This window comes from Pongo abelii, chromosome 2, assembly GCF_028885655.2.
Source record: "Pongo abelii isolate AG06213 chromosome 2, NHGRI_mPonAbe1-v2.0_pri, whole genome shotgun sequence".
NCBI classification, from domain to species: Eukaryota; Metazoa; Chordata; class Mammalia; order Primates; family Hominidae; genus Pongo; species Pongo abelii.
In genome coordinates this window covers 134,273,710-134,295,220 of record NC_085928.1, presented here as the reverse complement: position 1 = coordinate 134,295,220, position 21,511 = coordinate 134,273,710, and the positions used below count along the sequence as shown (strand labels likewise).

General features: G+C 36.0%; 1 long non-coding RNA gene across 2 annotated transcripts in view; it reads left to right on the top strand.

The window, feature by feature from the left end:
* LOC129058619 (uncharacterized) overlaps positions 1 to 21,285 on the top strand; it is a 113,974-nt gene extending 92,689 nt beyond the window's left edge. The window contains exons 13-14 of one of the 2 annotated variants that reach the window (XR_010139229.1): positions 15,154 to 15,264; positions 16,477 to 21,285. This is a non-coding gene — a long non-coding RNA (uncharacterized LOC129058619). The remainder of the gene's footprint in view (positions 1 to 15,153; positions 15,265 to 16,476) is intronic. The other variant, XR_010139233.1, reaches the window with a different exon arrangement.
* The last annotated feature ends 226 nt before the right edge of the window (positions 21,286 to 21,511 follow it).

The window sequence follows — 21,511 nt, the reverse complement described above, 5'->3', positions numbered from 1 at the left end:
CAAATGTGAGATTTATTGGCCTTAAAAAGGAGGTAGTAAGAGAGATGGGGTAAAGTATATTCAAAGAGATAATATCAGAGAACTTTTAAAACCTAGAGAGACAGAGAGATCAGCATTCAGATAAAAGTAGGTTATAGAACATCAACCAGATTTAACCTAAAGAAGACTACCTTAAGGTATTTAATAAACTCCGAAAGGATCCTAAAAGCAGCAAGAAAAAAGAAACAACATACAGTGGAGCTTCAATACATCTGGCAGCAGACTTTTCAGTGGAAACCTTACAGACCAGGAGAGAATCATATCACATATTTAAAATGCTAAAGGAAAAAAATCTTTTACCAGAGTATAGTATATCTAGTGAGAATATTCTTTAAGCATGAAAGAAAAATAAATATCTTTTTGGAAAAACAAAAGGTGAGGCATTGTATTTCTCAACCTGTCCTACACGAAATACTAAAGGGAGTTCTTCAGGTTGAAAGAAAAGGATGTTAATGAGTAAGAATAAATTATCTGAGGGTTTAAAACTCCTTGGTAATAGTAAGCACATAGAAAAATATAGAATATTATAACACTGTAATTGTAGTGTGTAAACTACTTTTAAATAGAATGAGTACATGATAAACCAATGAAAAATAAAGACCACAACAGCTTTTCAAAACATAGATAAGACATAGATAAAATAAGAAGACATGAAGAGAAACAACCAAAAGTTAAAAAGTGGGGGATGAAGTTAAAGTGTAGAGTTTTTTATTAGTTCCTTTTTGTGTGTTTGTTCATGTGTTTATGCAATCAGTGTTAAGTTTTCATCAGTTTATAATAATGGGTTATAAGATGGTATTTGCAAGACTCATGGTAATGTCAAATCAAAAAACATACAAAAGTTACACAAAAAATAAAAGGCAAGAAATTAAAGCATAACACCAGAGAAAGTCACCTTTTCCAAAAGGAATACAGGAAGGAAGGGAAGAAGGAAGACAGGAAGGAAGGAAAGAAGAAAGAGAAGGCTGCAAAACAACCAGAAAACAAATAAAAGATGGGAGTAAGTCCCTATTTATCAATAATAACACTGAATGTAGATGGATTAAACTCTACAGTCAACACGGAGCAGCTGAATGAAAAAACAAGACACAATTACCTGTTGCCTACAAGAAACACACTTCACCTATAAAAATTCGTAGACTAAAATTAGAGATAGAAGAAGGTATTTCATGTCAATGAAAAACAAGAAAAGAGCAGGAGTAGTTATATCAGACAAAATAGAATTCAAGACAAAAACTGTCAGAAGAGATAAAGATGGTCATTATATAATGATAAAGGGGTCAATTCACCAAGAGGTATAATGATGATAAATATATACACACCCAACACTGGAGCCCTCAGATATATAAAGCAAATATTATTAGAGCTAAGGAGAGATATATTTCCCAATACAATAATAGCTAGAGACTTCAACACCTCAAACTTCAGTATTGAACAGATCTCCCAGACAGAAAACCAATAAGGAAACATTAAACTTAATCTGCACTATAGAACAAATGAACCAAGTAGCTATTTACAGAACATTTCATCCAATGGCTACAGAATATACTTTCTTCTCCTCAGAAAATGAATCCTTTTCGAGGGTAGACCATATGTTTGGTCACAAAACAAGTCTTAAAACATTAAAAAAATTGAAATAATGTCAAATACCTTCTTTGACTATAATTGAATAAAACTAGAAATCAATAATGAGGAATTTTGGAAAATGTACAAACAAATGGAAATTAAACAATATACTCCTGAATGAGGAGTGGGTCAATGAAGAAGTTAAGAAGGAAATTGAAAAATTTCTTGAAACAAGTGACAATGGAAACACTATATAACAAAACCTATGGGATACAGTGAAAGTGGTACTAAGAGAGAAGTTTATAGCTGTTAAGTGCCCACATCAAAATAGAAGAAAAACTTCAAATAACCTAAAGATTCATCTTAAAGAAATAGGAAAGCAAGAGCAAACAGAAACCAAAATTACAAGAAAGAAATAATAAGGGTCAGAGCATAAATTAATGAATTTGAAATGAAGAAAATTAAAAAACAAACTAAAAGTTATTTTTTTAAAAAAGATGGATAGAATTGACCAACTTTTAGTCAGACGAACTAAGAAAAAAAGAGAGGAGACCCAAATAAGTAAAATCAGAGATGAAAAAGGAAACATTAAAACAAATTATACAGAAATGCAAAGGATTTGTGGTTACTATGAATGTGGTGGTTACTATGAATGACTATATGTCAATAAATTTGGAAATCTAGAAAAAAATGGATAATTTCCTAAACACATCTAACTTACCCAGGTTGAACTGTGAGGAAATTCAAAACCTGAACAGACCAATAAGAACAGACTATCAAAGGAGTAAAAGTCTTCTGGTAAAGAAAAACCTAGGACCTGATGATATCACTGCTGAATTCTACAGAACATTTAAAGAACAATTAATACCCATCCCATTCAAACTGTTCTGAAAATTAGAGGAGGAGGGGGTAGTTTCACATTTAATCTATTAAGCCAGTATTATCCTGATATTACAATTGGACAAAGACACATCAAAAGATAAAACTACAGACCAATATCTCTGGTGACTATTGATGCAAAAAATCTCAACAAAATACTAGCAAACCAAATTCAACAGTACATTAAAAAGATCATTCATCATGACCATGTACTATTTATCACAAGGATGTAAGGATGGTTCAGCATCACAAATCAATCAATGTGATACATCATATTACATCACAGAATGAGGGACAAAAACCATATGATCATTTCAATTGCTGCTGAAAGAGCATTTTATCAATTTTATCAATTTTAGCATCCCCTATCATAAAGCTAAAATTGATAAAATGCTCTTTCAGCAGCAATTGAATTGCTCTAAAAATTGAAGTTCACTAAAAATCTGGATATAGGAGGAACATACTTCAACATAATAAAAGCCATATGTGACACACCCGCAGCTAATATCATTTCAAATGGGGAAAAACTGAGTCTTTTCTCTTAGATCTGGAAGACAAGGATGCTGACTTTCACAACTGTTATTCCACATAGTTCTGTAAGTCCTATCTAGAGCAGAAAAGAGAAAGAAATAAAGGGCATCCAAAGTGGAAAATAAGAAGTCAAATTATTATTGGTTGCAGATGATAAAATCTTACATTTGGAAAAACCTAAAATGAAGAACCCACAAAAAAACTATTAGAACTGGAAAACAAATTTAGTACAGTTGCAAGATATAAAACAAACATACAAAAATCAGTAGCATTTCTATATGCCAACAGTGAACAATCTGAAAAAAATTTTAAAAAGTAATCCAATTTACAGTAGTCACAAATACAAGTAAATATATAGGAATTAACTTAACCAAAGAAGCAAAAGATCTCTATAATGAAAACTATAACATACTGATGAAAGAAATTGAAGAGGATACCCCAAAATGGAAAGGTATCTCATGTTTGTGGATGTGAAGAATTAATATTGTTTAAATGTCCGTACTACCTGTGATGGTTAATACTGAGTGTCAACTTGATTGGATTGAAGGATACAAAGTATTGATCCTGGGTGTGGGTATGAGGGTGTTTGTCAAAGGAGATTAACATTTGAGGCAGTGGGCTGGGAAAGGCAGATCTACACTTAACCTGGGTGGGCACAATATAATCAGCTGCCAGTGTGGCTAGAATATAAGCAGGCAGAAAAATGTGAAAAGAGAGACTGGCCTAGCCTCCCAGCCTACATATTTCTCCCATGCTGGATGCTTCCTGCCCTCCAGTGTTGGACCCCAAGTTCTTCAGTTTTGGAACTTGGACTGACTCTCCTTGCTCCTCAGCCAATAGGCAGATGGCCTGTTGTGGCACCTTGTGATCATGTGAGTTAATACTTAGTGAACTCATATATATATATATTCATTCCATTATTTGTGTCCCTCTAGAGAACCCTCATTAATACATTACCTGAAGCAGTCTACAGATTCATTGTAATCCCCACTGACATTCTTCACAAAAATAGGAAAAAACAATTCTAAAATTCATATGGAATCACAAAGTACTCAGAATAGTCAAAGCTACCCTGAACAAAAAGAACAAAACTGAAGGAAGCACATTACCTGACTTCAAATCATACTGCAGAGCATTAGTAACTGAAACAGCAAGGTACTGGCATAAAAACAGACACATAAACCAATGGAACAGAAAAGAGAACCCAGAAACAAATCCACATACCTGAAGTGAACTCATTTTTGAAAAGGGTGCCAAGAAAATATGCTGGGGAAAAGACAATACTTTCAATAAATGGTGCTGGATAAATAAATGAAAAACTGGATATCATTATGCAGAAGAATGAAACTAGACCCCTATTGCTTGCCATATACAAAAATCAAATAAAAATGGATTGAAGACTTAAATCTAAGACCTCAAACTATGAAACTACTACAAGAAAACATGGAGAAACTCTCAAGGACATCAGTTTCGGCAAAAATTTTTTGAGTAACACCCCACAAGTACAGGCAACCAAAGCAAAAATGGGGAAATGGAATCACATCAAGATAAAAAGTTTCTGCATGGCAAAGGATACAATTGACAAAGTAAAGAGGTGACCCACAGAATGGGACAAGATATTTGCAAACTACCCATCTGACAGGATTAATAACTAGAATATATAAGGAACTCAAACAGGAAAAAAATATAATCTGATTTAAAAATGAGCAAAAGATTTAAGTAGATATTTATCAAAAGAAGATATAGAAATGGCAAACAGACATATGAAAACGTGGTCAACAGGCTGGGCACAGTGGCTCACACCTATAATCCCAGCACTTTGGGAGGCTGAGGTGGGTGGATCACTTGAGCTCAGGAGTGGGAGACCAGCCTAGGCAAAATGGTAAAACTGTCTCTACTAAAAATACAAAAAATTAGTTGGGCATAGTGCCACATGTCTGTAGTCCCAGCTACTCAGGGGGCTGAGGCAAGAGGATTGCTTGAACCTGGGAGGCAGTTGCAGTGAACTGAGGTTGTGCCATTGCACTCCAGCCTGGGCAACAGAGCAAAACCTTGTCTCAAAAAAAAGAAAGAAAAGGTGGTGAACATCATTGGTCATCAGAGAAATGCAAATCAAAACTACAGTGAGATATCATCTCACCCCAGTAAAAATTACTTTTATCCAAAAGCCAAGCAACAACATATGCTCTCAAGGGTGTGGAGAAAAGGGAACCCTTGTACACTGTTGGTAGAAATGTATGTACAACCACCATAGACAGCAGTTTGGAGATTCCTCAAAAAACTAAAAATAGAACTACCATACAATCCAGCAGTATCACCTCTCGGTATATACCCAAAATAAATCAGCATATCAAAGAGATATCTGCATTCCCATGTTTGTTGCAGCACTGTTAACAACAGCTAACATTTGGAAACAAGTGTCTATCAATAGATGAATGGATAAAGAAAATGTGGTATATTAACACAATAGAGTGCTATTCAGCCATAAAAAGAATGAGATCCTGTCATTTGCAACAACGTGGATGGAACTGGAGGTCGTTATGTTAAGTGAAATAAGGCAAGTAGAGAAAGACAAGCATCACATGTTGTCACTTATTTGTAGGGTCTAAAAATCAAAACAATTGAACTCATAGAGATAAGAGTAGAACATTGGTTACCAGAGACTGGAAAGGGTATTGGGGTGACGGGAGGTGGAGATGGTTAATTAATACAAAAAAAAGTTAGAATGAATAAAACCGATTATTTGATAACACAACAGGGTGACTATAGTCAATACTAATTTAATTGTGCATTTAAAAATAACTATATAGATAAATTATATTATTTGTAATAAAGGATAAATGCTTGATATGGTTTGGCCATGTCCCCACCCAAATCTCATCTTGAATTGTAGTTTCCATAATCCCCACGTGTTGTGGGAGGGACCAGGTGGAGATAATTAAGTCATGAGGGTGGTTCTCCATCCTTTTTCGTGATAGTTAATTAGTTTTCTTGAGAGCTGATGGTTTTATAAGGGGCTTCCCCCTTCACTGGGCACTCATTCTTCTCTTTCCTGCTACCATGTGAAGAAAGATGTGTTTGCTTCTCCTTCTGCCATTATTGTAATTTTCCTGAGGCCTCCTCAGCCATGCAGAACAGTGAGTCAATTAAACCTCTTTTCTTTATAAATTACCCAGTCTCAGGTATTTCTTCATAGCAGCATGAGAATAATAAAATGCTTGAGGGGATGAATACCCTATTTTCCATAATGTGATTATTACACATTGCATGCTTGTATCAAAATATCTCATGTACTCCATAAATATATACACTCACTGTATCTCCAAAAATTAAAAATAAGATATTAAAATAATGAAACAAATGAAGTGATATTAAAAAATTCCACATTTTAGGTAGCAAAAATTAATAGGTGTAGAATATGTATTCTGGATCTGAGTAATTTTTTTTCTTTTATATTGTGGTACTTTTTGCCATGATCTACATCCAAGCTCTTACGAAGAAATATCCAACAAGCTGGGGAACCGTATGGCAAATTATGCATTATTATTATTATAATTTTGTGTGCCATATTCTCAGCCCTATGTCTTACTCCAGACACTACTGTGGTAACCAGCTCTAGCAGGCTTTGTCTGGTTACATGTTGGTGCAACCTGACAGTGTCTTGCTTTAGGGCCATACTACATACCTCTTGCTTCCTTCTCTGTATATTCTTTGATATCAAGAAAAAGAACATCTTCTCAGCATTCACGTGTGTGCAACATGGAAGTGTGGCTGAGTCATTGTTGATATGATCACCAATGAATAATGAGGGACAGGAGCCCATGGCTAAATGCTTTCCTCTTTTGTACACCAAGTGGAGTATTCTGAAATGCATTTTAGAAATGTTCTTAGGAGATCCCAGAGAATTGAGTACCAGTTGCCTGTAATGATGGACAGCTCAGCATCATCACATTCTTGTATTTGCTTTCTCTCTCCTTTCTTATCCCCCACACCTATCTTCCTCATGCTCTCTGGAATTACTTCCCAAATATATTATACAGCTTTGCCTTGGGCTCTGCTTTATGGGGAATCCAAGTTAAGATGATGTATGAATAGTGACTTTTTAGTATGTCTTGTGCTCCAGGTCCTTTGTAAATGTTTTCTCATTATGTCTTTGTAGAAATCCTGTGAAATAATGTAGTTTGTGCTGCAGAAACTGAGGCATAAAGAATTTAACCCTTTACCAATTAGGACACAGCTGATATGTGAACTTAGTATTCAAATCTTTATTTTTATAAATATAATGCTTATTCTTATTCTTTCACTCAGGAATTTCAAACTTAAATGCTCAAGGACCAGGTAATTTAAATGCATGGAAATGATGCAGGATTTTTTGTGGCCACTTTGCCAACCGAGGACCTCCATGGCTGGTGACGCATCCCCCCTGCCTGGGCTTCACTTGGCCCTGGGCCTGCTGCTGGAGGTGCCTTGTCCACTCAGACGGCCTGTGCTATAGCTTGTACTTGCATTCGGTAGTTCCTGAGCTCTTGTTCTGCCTCCAACTGCACCCTGCAGTTGGATGGTTTCTCTCTCAGTGTGGCTGAGTCTGGGGCATTTCATGGGCTCAGAATAGGAGAATGCAGGCTGATTGGTTGAGTATGCAAAAAGGTTAAAGGTACCACTCAAAGGAGGTCATAACAGTGTAAAAAAAAAAACAGAGAAGGGTAGATATATATGAAATAGGTGAAGTGTGGGGATCAATCAGAGGAAAGTGCACCAAACAGGAAGACAGTTTCTCAATCTGGTGCAAGGATTTACTTGGGACCGTGTTTGGCTTGAAAGTGGGGTTTCACTGGGGACCCAACCCTATCTGCCTAGGTATTTGTCTGCCTCCTGTTGCTATAATTTTCCCCCTCTGAAGAGGTACATCTAACTGTTGTTAAAATAGAGATAAAAACCGATCTTGACTGCTTCCTGCTGACGGGGTGCTGTTTTGGGAACATGGTAGTCAGATCTCCCTCAGAGGACTATCTAAGGGTCCACAGTAAAAGGGAGTCATTGTCTGAGACTCTGGTTTCATGACCATTTGGAGTTTGGTGGCCTGAAGGCAAGAAGAGACAAACCAGGTTATTAGAAGATATGTATCAAAATGAAACGAGGGGGCAAGGACTTAAGGGGGTAAGCTTAAAAATCCTGAGGCTGTTGGGACACCCAGATAACTGGTGGTGATAGTTATGCCTGCTAAGATTTGGGCTCATGGGGCTTGGCTTTGGTTAGCTCCCTTGGTCTTATTTTCCCATGCAAAGAAACCTCCAGGTTATGACACCTTATTTACTATTACCTGGCAGGATTTGTAGGGTAATTGCTCAGAGTTAGAATAACGATCCAGATTTTTATATTATCCATACCTTTTGTTTCTTTTGAGCTATAGTCAGAGATCACTGGTTGGTTCACAGGAAAAATCAGGGTTAGTCTAAAATGTATGTCAAAAACTTAAAAACAACTAATGTAACTAGAATTTAATAAGTGCATGATAAGTTTTGAAACATAATTTTTTCCTCTTCAGTCCTCATTTTTGTCAGAAGCAAATTATGATAGGACTGAGTTGTTTTCACAATGAACTTTAGTCTTATACTTGGCCTGATTATTTGCATAAAGTGCAGCAAAAATAACTATTTTTCACATATGCTTTTAAAATTGCTTTGATGGAACGCTGTGCCACAACAAATCTCAGGTGAGACCTTTTAAAGCTAAGCCTACCTATGGGTTTGTACCCTCAAATACTTATGAGTTAGGTAAATTCCTCTATTCTTAAGGTCCCAAGATAGCTTGAGGCTCCTGGACCTGTTAGAAAGTGACTTTCTTTACTCATCACAGGTTAGGAACCCTGTATGGGGACTGTGTAGATAAGGTATGAGGCCAGTTTTCTAAAAGGACTTTTATTGGCTCTGCAAGTCAAGCTTGATTTCCTAAAAGAAAGCATGCCATTCCAGTCAGAGCCTCAGTAAAACAACTAGTTTCTGCAATTCTGTCCTGTTGCAAAAGAAAATTCATTCTTATTGCACTGATGCAAATAACTATATTGCCATAAGTTAAGAATACTCACATAGTTTCTGAATTCTGGGGAAGCCAGGCAGAGAGAAACAGATATGTTCCAAATTTTGTTCACAGGATGATACCTTACTCAATTGTTAAAAGGTGGATAGCTCAAGAGAAAACTTTCTTTGACTCTGAAAAACAAAAAAAGAATCAGCAACGTTTTAAGCAAAAAGCTAAAAAAGATTACTTCAGTTTTCTGTTAGTTCAGTCCACTCAGTTAACTCTTGTTCTGCTTGATATTCATGAACATTTCAACCCTTCATGGGTCCTGAATGATTTTCCATTATTCCAATGTCACAATCCCCAAAGGTATCAGGAACCTACATTTAAGAGCACCTCTCAAAGTCCTATAGCTGATTATAACCATCTTTTGAAAAGGATCAAAGAAAAAGAAAAACAACAATTGTCTGTGAATGAAAAAATGTCCAGTGTATTTACAGTCAAAAACATGATTGACAAAGAAATTTGGTTATTTCTGTTGTTTAAAATAACAACATACAACAACATAATAACATTAATTATGATTAATAGCATATACTCAGATGTTAGGATTTTAGAAATTCCATAAAATTTTGGAACATATATTAGTATTATTAACTAAAATATAACCTGAAGATGATTAAATGTTATTTTTATTTCGGCAATCCATGTAACTAAACATGTCAAATAATCCTGTTTAACTCTCTTTTGGATGCTCCAGGGACCCTCTGTGGCATCCAAAATCAAGAGTAAGAAAAGACAATTTCTGAAGCTAAAATTTGATTTTGGGAAGCCTGTTAAACATATATATTACAGGTTTAAAACACTCGACATTATGAAATAGAATTCCAGATTACCATAAGTTATTTAGCCAAAATGATGACTCAAAGATACTTTAAAAAGGCAAAATCCTTTACTCATTAAGAGGAAGACTTAGCTTTCCAAACAATCTGTCTGCTGTCTTCTTCTTCTTTTTTCAGTATTTACAAGGCAAATGAAAATTTTTCATTATCCTTTACTAGTAGATGTAAATCTTGTTCATAGGAGAGAAAGCCAATTTTCCCCCTTTCATTAGTCAACTATTAATGTCAACCTCAGTTTTTTATAAATAAAACATTATAGATAATTCTGTCGAATCTTAACCGGTTTGACCATGAGGTGAGATTCTTATAAACCTTTTATAACTCTTTTCAAATTTTTGTTAGAGAAGATCAGTACCTTAAGAAAACCTTGTTGTGCTTTTGTTTCATGCTAAATTTATGGAAAAACCACATAATACCCTTTTGAATTTAGTCAGTATGTTCACGTAAAGAATTTCTTGTGCAAGATTAATTTTACAAACCTTCCACAACTTGTTTAAACCTTTAGCTTTATCTTATCTAATTTAAAACACTACTTTAACCCTCTAAACTAGGCACAAATTTATATTCCCATGCCTTCTTATAATATTTTACTAAAAACACATTTTACTTACCTTACACACCTTGCATGTTAATCTGTTTTCATTAATCTCAATTATGTGTTATAATGGTGACTCTTAGCAATTTTTAATTTTAATGTAAAACCTTTTAGGTTATTTTAATTAAATACTAGGTGCAGATAAGGTTTGACTCTTTCCAGCATAGCTAGGGGAATGGTTAATTCCATATGTCCCCAGGCCTCACCAGACTGTAAAGCCGGCCAGTTGAACAATTTTCAAGAGACAAAGGAAGCAGTTTATGACTTTAAAGCATTTAGCAAACCTGATATCTGAACATAATTTAGACCACATACTTACATTTTGAAGACATTTGTATTTTACCAATCTTTCAAACTGTGTTTTTATTTCTTAAAGATTAAAGTCACATAAACTAAAAGGCATTACAGCTTTTATTTTTTCTTTAAAAATATTTGATCTAAGTACTTATTTTGTTAAAACCAATTAATTAGAGCTCTTTTTAATGTAAACATCACACACGTAACACATACAAAACTACACAGACAGACAGAAGAAGATTCAGTAGTTGTAAGAATTTTTTGTTTGCCAATCTCCTAATTGGATTATTGGCCTCAGGGTAGAGCCCTTCAAGAAGCAGGGCTAGGAAAGCATGCAGTTTCTAGGGCCTAATAAGCAGGTATACCTGGAAGATAAAAACAGATTTTGAGAGGGATGTATCCATTTTTCATTCCTGGGATTCCATAAGAAAAACAGAAGTTTTCTCCAAAACAGGGTCAGTGGCACTTCTTTTTTCCCAAGGAGTCCCATGCTCTCAGAAGTTATCTTAGGGCCACTCATGTGCAGTAAGAGTGGCAAACAAGATGGAGAAAAATAATTCAGTTGACCGAGAAGAAAAAAAAACCATTTTTTTCTAGTAAAACAAAAATCCAAGAAAAGAAAAGACATAAAGGCATTTTAGATCTACCTATATCTTGGATATCCACTTTTAATTAAGCTAACTTTTAACCATAGTGCTCTTAAAAAATCCTTTAAAATCCATTATTACCTGACTTTAGCCATGCCAAGTGGCCAATATTTCTGGCTTTTAGACTTTACCAAAAGTAACCTCACAGGTGAAACCAACAAGTCTCAACTAAGGTTATGACTTAAGTGTGAGTGTAGGAGGTATTTTCAAAGAGGTGGTAAGGAATTTTTACAAAATCTAGAATCTTTAAAGGTAGCTCAAAGAAAGGAAGATTTAAGAAAGGAAGCTAGAGGTTGTTCATTGAGGGAAAGAGAATCAGCACATGGTGAAAGTCACACAGATATTAACCAGAAAGTACTCATTTCCTAAGCCAGGATTGAACCTAGGTCTCCGCTATAAATTGGCATAGACCAAAAGAAAGTACTGCCACATGGTTACAAGGGCAAACTCCCAAGGACATAAAACAAGATGGAGACCTCATCCAATTTTTTTTCTTCAGAGACCTGTAGCAGAGTTTTTTACTGACCAGTTTTCCAGGCTGGCTTAAACAGTGGGCTTATGGGGCCATAGGCCTGCATTCTCTCCTAACGTACCCCTCTTTCTGATAGAAAGATACAGAAAGACAAATTCTTAGCACACAGTACAACAGATTCACTACAGCTTAAGACTAGCCTCACAAATCCCTTTGTCCATTAATTAAAACTTTACAGAGGATATAAATAGTGATTTTTACCATTTCTTTTACCAGTTTTCAGAGGGAGAGAGTGGCTAGAAGTCTGACTGGCAAGAACTTTTACCCTTTTTCTGGCATATCGGGCTTCTCTGTTCCCTTCCCCCGAGCTCAATTTTAAGCCAAGTAGTTTAAGGTTTGGGAGAATTGAACTTTTCCCAATTTGGGGGAATGCATCCAAGGGGAGTGTTCTGTGGTAAAGGGACACAATCACTCATCTGTGAAAAGAGAACAGAGGATAAAAAAGGAAAAAGAAGGGCTTTTTTTTTTTTTTTTAAAGGAGTCTCAGTGATTCAGGATGGATTCAAGAGATATACAGACTGAAGATGACTGGTTACCCATCTGGAAAGCGGGGAAAAAGGTATCCCTTAGTTCCCTTTTCTTCCCAGCAAATACCTAGGGTACAAGAGGGAGAGGAAAAATGGTATCCCCCTTTTCCTTTCATCCTTATGTCCCCGAGTCCCAGTGACCTCAGCAGGGTGCCTCCCATGGGTGCCAATGAGGCTTTCACCCATGTAACAGGGAGGCCTAGAGGGTAGGAATTATCTGCACTTACCTACATGCTGGCTTATCCTTTCTGCTGCTGTCAGTAACCTCGTCTATGCCATGGATACAGGCAAGACCTCCATTCAGGCTCATCTCCTCCTCCTAGTCTGGTTATGTCTCATTATCTTTACAAAAGTGGTTGAGTTTTGAGGAAGGACTATTATCATTTAAACTGTCTTAATTCCAGGAATAATCAAGGCAGCATGAAGGCAAAAGGCAAGAGGTAGGTTTTGGATTCCCTAGATCAGATCTCCTCATTGCCATTATTTTCTCACTGTTATAATACTTTTTGAAAAGGCAGTTTCTACATTTTCTTTTCCCTTTCATGGGATTTTTAGGGTGATGTTTATCACTTTGGCATTCACACTGTCACTTACTTTGGGAAGTACCTCCTAGGAAACTGGATAATCTACCTCTGTTGGGATTCCAAGGACTGGTTTTGTTGAATATAGTATCTCTACTATTACAAAGAAGAATGAGTAGCCGCATATAGTCCCTGTTTTATATACAACTTTGGTACTGAAATCTCAGCACATTTTAAGTCTTTGTTTTAAAAAAATTATCTATCCAACTATTCATTCGTTTTAACATTTCTTCTAAACATGAACAGAACCAATGTAGAACTTGATTTTCTCTTAATTTATTGTATTTTTTTGTATTTTAAACAAATTTGATTTGGAGGATGTGACGTTTAAAAACAATTATAAAGGCAAAGGATACAGCTTCACTTTTTTGTTCACTTTGCTATACTTATTATTAGAATCCTAAAACAAAAGTTGCAGCTTAGTTAGTGTTATGGTTTGATTGGGTTCCCCAAAGTTCATGACTTGAAAACTTAATTCCAAATGCAGTATGTTGGGAAGTGGGGCCTAGTGGGAACTGTTTAGGTCATGAAGGATCTACCCTCATGAAAAGGACTAATGTTATTGTTGTGGGAGTGAGTTTCCTATAAAAGTAAGTGTGATCCCCTCTTGCCATCTGTTGTTCTTGCTCAGTTTTGCCCTTCTGCCTTCTGCCATGGAATAACACAGTAAGAAGGCCTTCCCCAGTTGTGCCCCTTGATTGTGGACTTCCCAGCCTCCAAAACCATGAACCAAAAAAATTTTATTTTATTATAAATTACACAGTCTTGGATGTTTTGTTATAGCAATACAAAACAGGCTAAGACAGTTAGTTGTAAAAAGTATCTGTCATCAACAATTGTACAGTGTGTCCTCAGAAAATCTTTTCCCCAAGATTAAATATAAAAACTTCAAACAATATAGACAAAGCTCTAGCACTTTCTAGTGACTAATACTGCATCCATACATTCGACAGATATTCAGGTAGTTTTTAATATGTATTAGGCACTGTGTTAGAAGTTGGGAAAATAGAGGTGATTATGACACAGTCTTGTCCTTCAAGAACTGTTATGTTTTGGGGAGGAGAAAGCTATACTCATGTAAATGAAGCAAAGTTAGATAGAGTATACATTCCAAAATGAAGGGATCATAGGTGAAGTTTTATTTGTACCTTGCTTGACATGCAGACAATTAAATAAAATTAATGGCAGTACTTTATTTAGGTACTTTCCCCAATTTGCTAGAGTCTCTTACTTATTTCTTTTAACCTTGCTATGTCCCTCACCTCCATTAGTTGCCTGGAATGTGTGAGTCTGTAAACTTTGGGTGTGTGACAGAAGCCAGTATAGGATATCACGGAGGAAGAGGAGATAAAATAGTCATTTTTTTATTGTAAATAAAAATTGGCTTCACTGATGAGGCAACTTCTCTAGTTAGACGTGTTAAAAGTGCATAGGGTAAAGGTATAGGTGGAAAAAATTAGAAGGGTATTCTTGCAGAATTGGCTGTGTAAATGGTGTCATAGAGACTTGAATTTAGCACAACTTTTTGGGTTAATTATGTGTACTCCTGTATTCACAAAGCGTAGATATAATGCTACAGTGAAAGATAGAGTCGGAGCAATGGGTGGAAGCCTCATCCATCTGTGTCTTTGTTTATATAATCAATTTATTAATTTATTACTGGTATGATATTGTAAGTTCTTTGAATGCAAGAACTGTATTTTATAACTATTTTAACTTTACAATGGCAAACACAGCATCTTGAGCAGAAGGAGGCTCATCCAAATCAAAATCAGTTTGCTTATCAATGCTATGAAGAGATCTACTTATTGGATGAATACAAATCAAAGGGTCTAGGAATGGCAATATGAGTCATTTGGCTCAATTAAAAAAATACGGAAAACTGAGACTAATACAAAAATATTGTCCAGATATTATAATTATTGTAAATGAATACTTGAAGAAGTTCTCTTTAAAATTTAGCACATAGTAAAACAGTAAAAGAATTAGCTAAGAAGAACTTAATGTATTCTAATAAACTGCAATTTTTTTTTAAACAGCCAAACTGAGAACACTTACACATAGACCAATACGTTCATCCATTCAATCTACTTTTATTCCAGAAGACATTTAAGTACACTGAAGTCCTTTCATGGACCAGAATGTCCAAGGTAGAGTATTGGTTTGGTGTTGACTAGCAGCCCCTTTCTCATTAGGTTATGGATGCAAAGCTGTCAGGTGGCAGATAGAATATGTGTGTGGAATAGGTCCCTCTTTTGTCCATTTTGTTTAATACCCCTTGTTAATATGTTTCAATTATCCCATATTGGTATTTATTGAATGAAGCTTTTTTTTTTTTTTTTTTTTTTTTTTTTTTTTTTTGCCTCAAAGCTGACACATACTAACTGCAGTGTGTCCTGGTATGTTTTTATGTAACTAGTTGTAATTAAAGTTCAGTGATGGGTGTTACTCTACTATAAAGAACTAACCAAATAGATTCCATTAATGTTAACTATTTTTATTTCTTTTTATTATGGTACGCAATTGTCTAATATGGTTGAGACTTCTTAAAGGAAAATAACTTGTAAACTGTTACTGCCTGTGACTGCCTTCGGCAAAAGACTTTCTACCATTGTAGTAAGGATGGGTTTGTGAAATCCTAAATGACTTTTATCTTCCCATTCTCCAATTTTAGGTGGGGAAATGTACTTTCTGAGGTGAATAGAGCCTAGAATGTATTTGCCCATTGCTAAACTCTTTCTTTCTTTTTGGCTCATTCTTGCCTTCTTTGATTAAGCATTTGTCCTCAACTGTTAGAGCAGAGTTAAAAAAAAAACTTAGTACTTACTGAAAGTTTTGCCCTGTTAGTGTTTCAAACCTATTACAGTATTGTGAATTATACTCGTCCCAAGTCTGCACTTACTATGTTTTAAATTGTTAGGTAATTGACTGAATAATATAGATAACAATCACATTTGATAATCACTTATGTAAACTAAATGAAGTAAAATAAAGCTTCAAGGAGTTGTTTGGAAAAGAAGCACCATAAATTGGTTTTAGTGACAATAATAATTACCCGTAAGATGAGACTAAGTATATACTTAAAGTCATTTATTCTTTGTCATCCAGTGGACCTAATATCAGGTAGTAATTTTTGGTATTTACATGCCAAAGCCTCAAATGTTTCAGTGTTAAGAATAAAAATAATGGTTATTATTATCATCATGATAGCTTAATGAATCTGCAGGATGCACAATAGAGCATTTTACAATTACAAAGGTGGTAATTTGAAGCCAGAAATATTAGTGTTGACACTTCTGCCTCTTTTAAAACATGTGGAACTTGTATAACAGTTGTTTATTTGTCCTCTTTTGAACTGGCAGGTTTACAGATGACAATACATAAATATCCTTGCTTCTGTCTTAATTTGAAGACTTTAATAGATATAGAAAACAGCTGGCGTGAGGAAATATGAAATCAAGGGTAAGCAGAGGAGTCAACAGAAGTGAAAGCACTCTGCTTATTTAACAACATATGGATGACCTCCTAGTGATTCTCTCCAGGGATTCCAAGGCAAATAGACTCTACTTGTGCCATTTCAGAAAAATAGAGATTTGTCCTTATATTTTTGTGTAACTTATAGAAATGGTGAGTTATAGAAGAAAGAGTATAGATTTTGGGATCAGATGGCCTTAAATTCAAAACCTGGATCTACCAGTGACTATTCATTGGCTCTTTAAATCTACTTCTTGAGTTACTGTCACCTCTGTCTCCTTAGTTCCTCTTTTTTCTCTAAGTTTATTAATACTCTCAGAGTTTTCCTTCAGTTGTAGTTTAGCCAGGACCTCATGGTGGGTCATTTCAGCCACTCTTATTAACACTCTTAGCATCCTGACCTTTTTCTGTATTCAGCCTGCAAACTCTGGCCCGTTCAAACATTCACTTCTCATTCGTGTGATGGTCATCTGGAGGGAAGGACCCGAGTTCATCATACTCATGAAGCTTGATATTTCTCTGTTCTGCTCCCCAGCTTCAGTGGGGCTCCCCAGATCATGTGAAAATTCATCTAAAGCTTTGATCAGTTCCTGTTCCTGTTAGCCACTGTGGGTTGCTGTTCTAAATGTTCACCACTCTTCTGAAATTCCTGTCACTACCGCTTTACTCTCAGCAGATGATCTTGCCTGCAACTGTGTGGAGAGTATTGAGGTTCTCAGACAGAAACTCTTTAGTTTACCTGTGAGAACCTGAACAATTATCTATATCTGAACACATCTCACCATTCTATCCTTCCTCAGAACAAGAGGTGGGCTAAGCCCTTCTGTGATCTTGATATCATCTATTTTCCCCCAGAATTATGTTCCCTGCTCCCCTCTCTCTCCCACATTAACACCCTCTTACTTTTTATTAGTATTTATTTCACAGCCAAAGACATATTCAGAGTTTTCCCATCAACTCCATATTCCGCCTTTGCTGAGACCAGCTCGGTTGGGGAGACCCTAACCCAGCGGCGCTAGACAAATTAAAGACACACACACAGAAATATAGAGGTGTGGAGTGGGAAATCAGGGGTCTCACAGCCTTCAGAGCTGAGAGCCTCAAACAGAGATTTACCCACGTATTTATTAACAGCAAGCCAGTGATAAGCATTGTTTCTATAAATTATAGATTAACTAAAAGTATTCCTTATGGGAAACAAAGGGATGGGCCAAAATAAAGGGATGGGTTTGGCAAGTTATCTGCAGCAGGAGCATGTCCTTAAGGCACAGATCGCTCATGCTATTGTTTGTGGCTTAAGAACGCCTTTAAGCAGTTTTCCACCCTGGGTGGGCCAGGTGTTCCTTGCCCTTATTCCGGTCAACCCACAACCTTCCAGCGTGGGCATCATGGCCATCATGAACATGTCACAGTGCTGCAGAGATTTTGTTTATGGCCAGTTTTGGGGCCAGTTTATGGCCAGATTTTGGGGGGGCCCATTCCCAACACACCTTAGCTGCTGTCTTGTTTCTCTCTCTTCAGTCCTTGTTAAATTTCCATAAAGCAGAGTCAGTTCCAAGGATAGCAGTCTTAAATGTCTGTTTGAGACTAGAAAGGTAATAATGACAATGGGCAAAGAGGGCTGAGTGAAAGGTAATTGTGGGCTCACCTTTGTCTGAAGCTGACAGTCTATCCTGTTCTTTGTTCTTGTATGTGAATATGGGTCCAGTTTGGCCAAAACTTCTGATTTTTTTTCCAAGAAAATCAGAAAATCTGGATTTTTATTTTAAATTTCTCAATATTTAAAACACTGTGCAATCCTAATAAAGCACATATGTGGGCTGAATTTGGATTATGGGCCTCCAGTTTTTAATTCTTGGCATACACTAGCTATCTTGATGTCTCATGCTATTTGATCAACTTACCGCAGAAAGTTTTCTGCCTCTAACACTCCTCTAAAACTTATTTAGACCAGTGTTTCTTAGAGGTTTCAGATTAAAGGTTTAAGATTCATGTGCCCATGAATCTTTTGGGGATCGTGTTAAAATGCAAGAATCAATTCTGATTCAGTAGCTCTAGGGTGAGGCCTGAGTTTTGCATTCTAGCAAGCTGCAGTCCAAGGACCACACTTTGAGGAGCAAGGCTTCTGAGGACCTGCTTATCTTTAGAGATTTATCTCAAGATAGGCTGTTTAAGCCTTCTTCCTCCCATGACACCACTAATAAAAGGGACCTCTTTTTTTCTGTGCACCTGATGTACCCTAATCCAATCTCTATAAATATACCTATAATTATTTATTTTATTTATGTGTTTATGTGCCTGCTTATAAGTGCTTTCATGGCAAGAAACATGTCTTAACTTTTTCCCCCTCAAGCACTACTGCAATATTGGAAATAAAGTAAACTTTGTCCATCTGTTCTCATTTCATGTAATACAGTCCCTAAGACTGTGTGCATGTGTTTCTTTTTGTAGGAGTTAGGTTGCAATGTGAAGGGTTCATTATGTTGAAAGAGAGGGTCTCTTTTGACAAAGACTTCTGGCTTATAACAGATTCCCAAAGAAGGATTAAGTGCCATATTTTGATAGATTTTTCTATTCCATGTTCAAATTGGTCTCATGATGTTATCTTTTCAATTTCTGTTGCCAGTTTTGGGGAAAATAACTGAATTCCTTCAGTTTTAATCTTTCGAGTATGTTCAACACTTCCGTTTGCCAATACAAGGGACATCTGGAAGTTGTATGTTATCTCTTATTACAGCTTGGTAAATATCATCCAGGGATGTTCTGCCTTAAAGGCAGCCTGACAGCTATTTGGAGAGATCTGATCTCATTTATAGGAAGGAAAGCACAGATAATGGAGGATAACTGTGCCTGGTAAGGAGTGGGAAGATTACTCTATTCACAGGCATTTTTCTTTTAGTGGCAACAGGCTTAAGCTTTTCTCATCTTTCTCAAGTGGTTCCATACAGTGTAGTGAGGTCCAAAGGACTGGATTCTCTAACTCTGCCTCAGTCTTACTCATCACACCAGTCAATCCATCAATCATTGAGTATTTATGAATTGCCTTGCATGTGTCAAACACTGTAACAAACACCCAAGATGGTGAGAAATGTCTTCACATAACTCCCTGCTTACTAAGCATACATGAGGGATCTTAAAGAAACCAGCACTGATCCAAGGAAAGGGGATTAACAGTTCTGGAGGATCTAATGTGTGCATGGTGATCATGGAGTTAAATATATTGACACTTTAAAACACTGACATATTGGTATCTTTAGCCTCATTCCATAGTTGAAGAAATGGAAACTCAAAGAAGTTCATTTGTTCAAGGTTCCAAGTTAGTAAGTAGTACAACCAGAATTTCAACACAGTTCTATTTCCAGATTCTGGACGTTTTCAATCACAACACCAGGCAAGGATCTTAATAAAATTTGAGAAGGGCAACCCAATAAAAGTTTTGCTACCTTTCAGCTTCTTTCCGTGCTTGGTTTCCAGAGGAATCTGGGCTTAGAGGGGAACTAAGTCTCTGCTGTTGGGAGAATTTTAAATAGCTTACTCTGATGATAGAGATAAATGTAGAAAAAATGTTAAAGATAGAATGAAGCTGAGAGATTTTAATTTTTGAAGGGTGCATAATATTATAGCTCAGTGCTTCACAAATCTTAGTGTACATCAGAATCATCTGGAGGGCTTATTAAAATATAGTTTCCTAAGCTCCACCCCCAGAATTTATCAATTAATAGATCTGGGCTAGGGTTTCAAAATGTGTATTTCTAGCAAGCTGATATTGGTGTTGCCAAACTGTGGGCCTCATTTTTATGAGCACTGGTTTTTCAAATAAATGTTCACTTATGGATTAAATCAGTTAACAATTTTTTTACATTTTTACTTTTGTGCTAGGTGTTATGTTGGATATAGTGTCTGCTCTGGAAAGTCCCTTATTGTTGGTTACAATTGTAATGTCTAATTTATCAGGAATTTAAAGATGATATAATTAATACCCTTGGAAATCACATGTTGGCATTTTTTAAAAATCCATGCCTGATATTTTTTCCCCTTCTTTGGGTAAACACCTAGATGTGAAATTGCTTCATCATAGGGTAAAATATTTTTAAGGATTTTGATATGAAGTTACCAAATTATTTTCCAGAAAGTAAATTTTCTAATTTACTGCCCAATAGCAAAGGATGAAAATGCCTGTTCTAACAAACCTGCATTGCCACAAGATATTATAATTTCTATTTGGCTGCTTGTTTTGTCCTTGTTGATTTGTAAGTGTTTTTTAATTTATCAAAGATATTAACCCTTTAAAAAGCTTAATATTTTTTGAAAATTATATTGAAGTTTGTGCTAAATGACCATGAAAAAATTGCTTTGAGACTTCCTGTATCACAAAGCAGAGAAGATCTTGGCAGTAATAATTTGCCTTCTTTTAGAGACAAGTTACTAAATGATTTTTAAAACATGAACTCTTCAAGAATGCACTAACAGACACTAAATAGGGCTTCAATAGTTGTTCTGAACAATGAGAACACATGGACACAGGAAGGGGAACATCACACTTCGGGGACTGTTGTGGGGTGGGGGGAGGGGGGAGGGATAGCACTGGGAGATACACCTAATGCTAGATGACGAGTTGGTGGGTGCAGCGCACCAGCATGGCACATGTATACATATGTAACTTACCTGCACGTTGCGCACATGTACCATAGAGCCTAAAGTATAATAATAATAATAATAATAATAATAATAAAAAGGAAAAAAAAATAGTTGTTCTGATATTTGAGTTGCATCTTTTGTACCTGCAGTGCTTTGAATGGAAGATGTAAAACCTTAATACAGGGCAGAATGGAATACAAATAGGATCTCACTGACAAATCTAAACACAAGAAGGGTTCTTTTCTGCTTATATTCGGTAATGCAAGCAAACTGAAAGAGACAGCG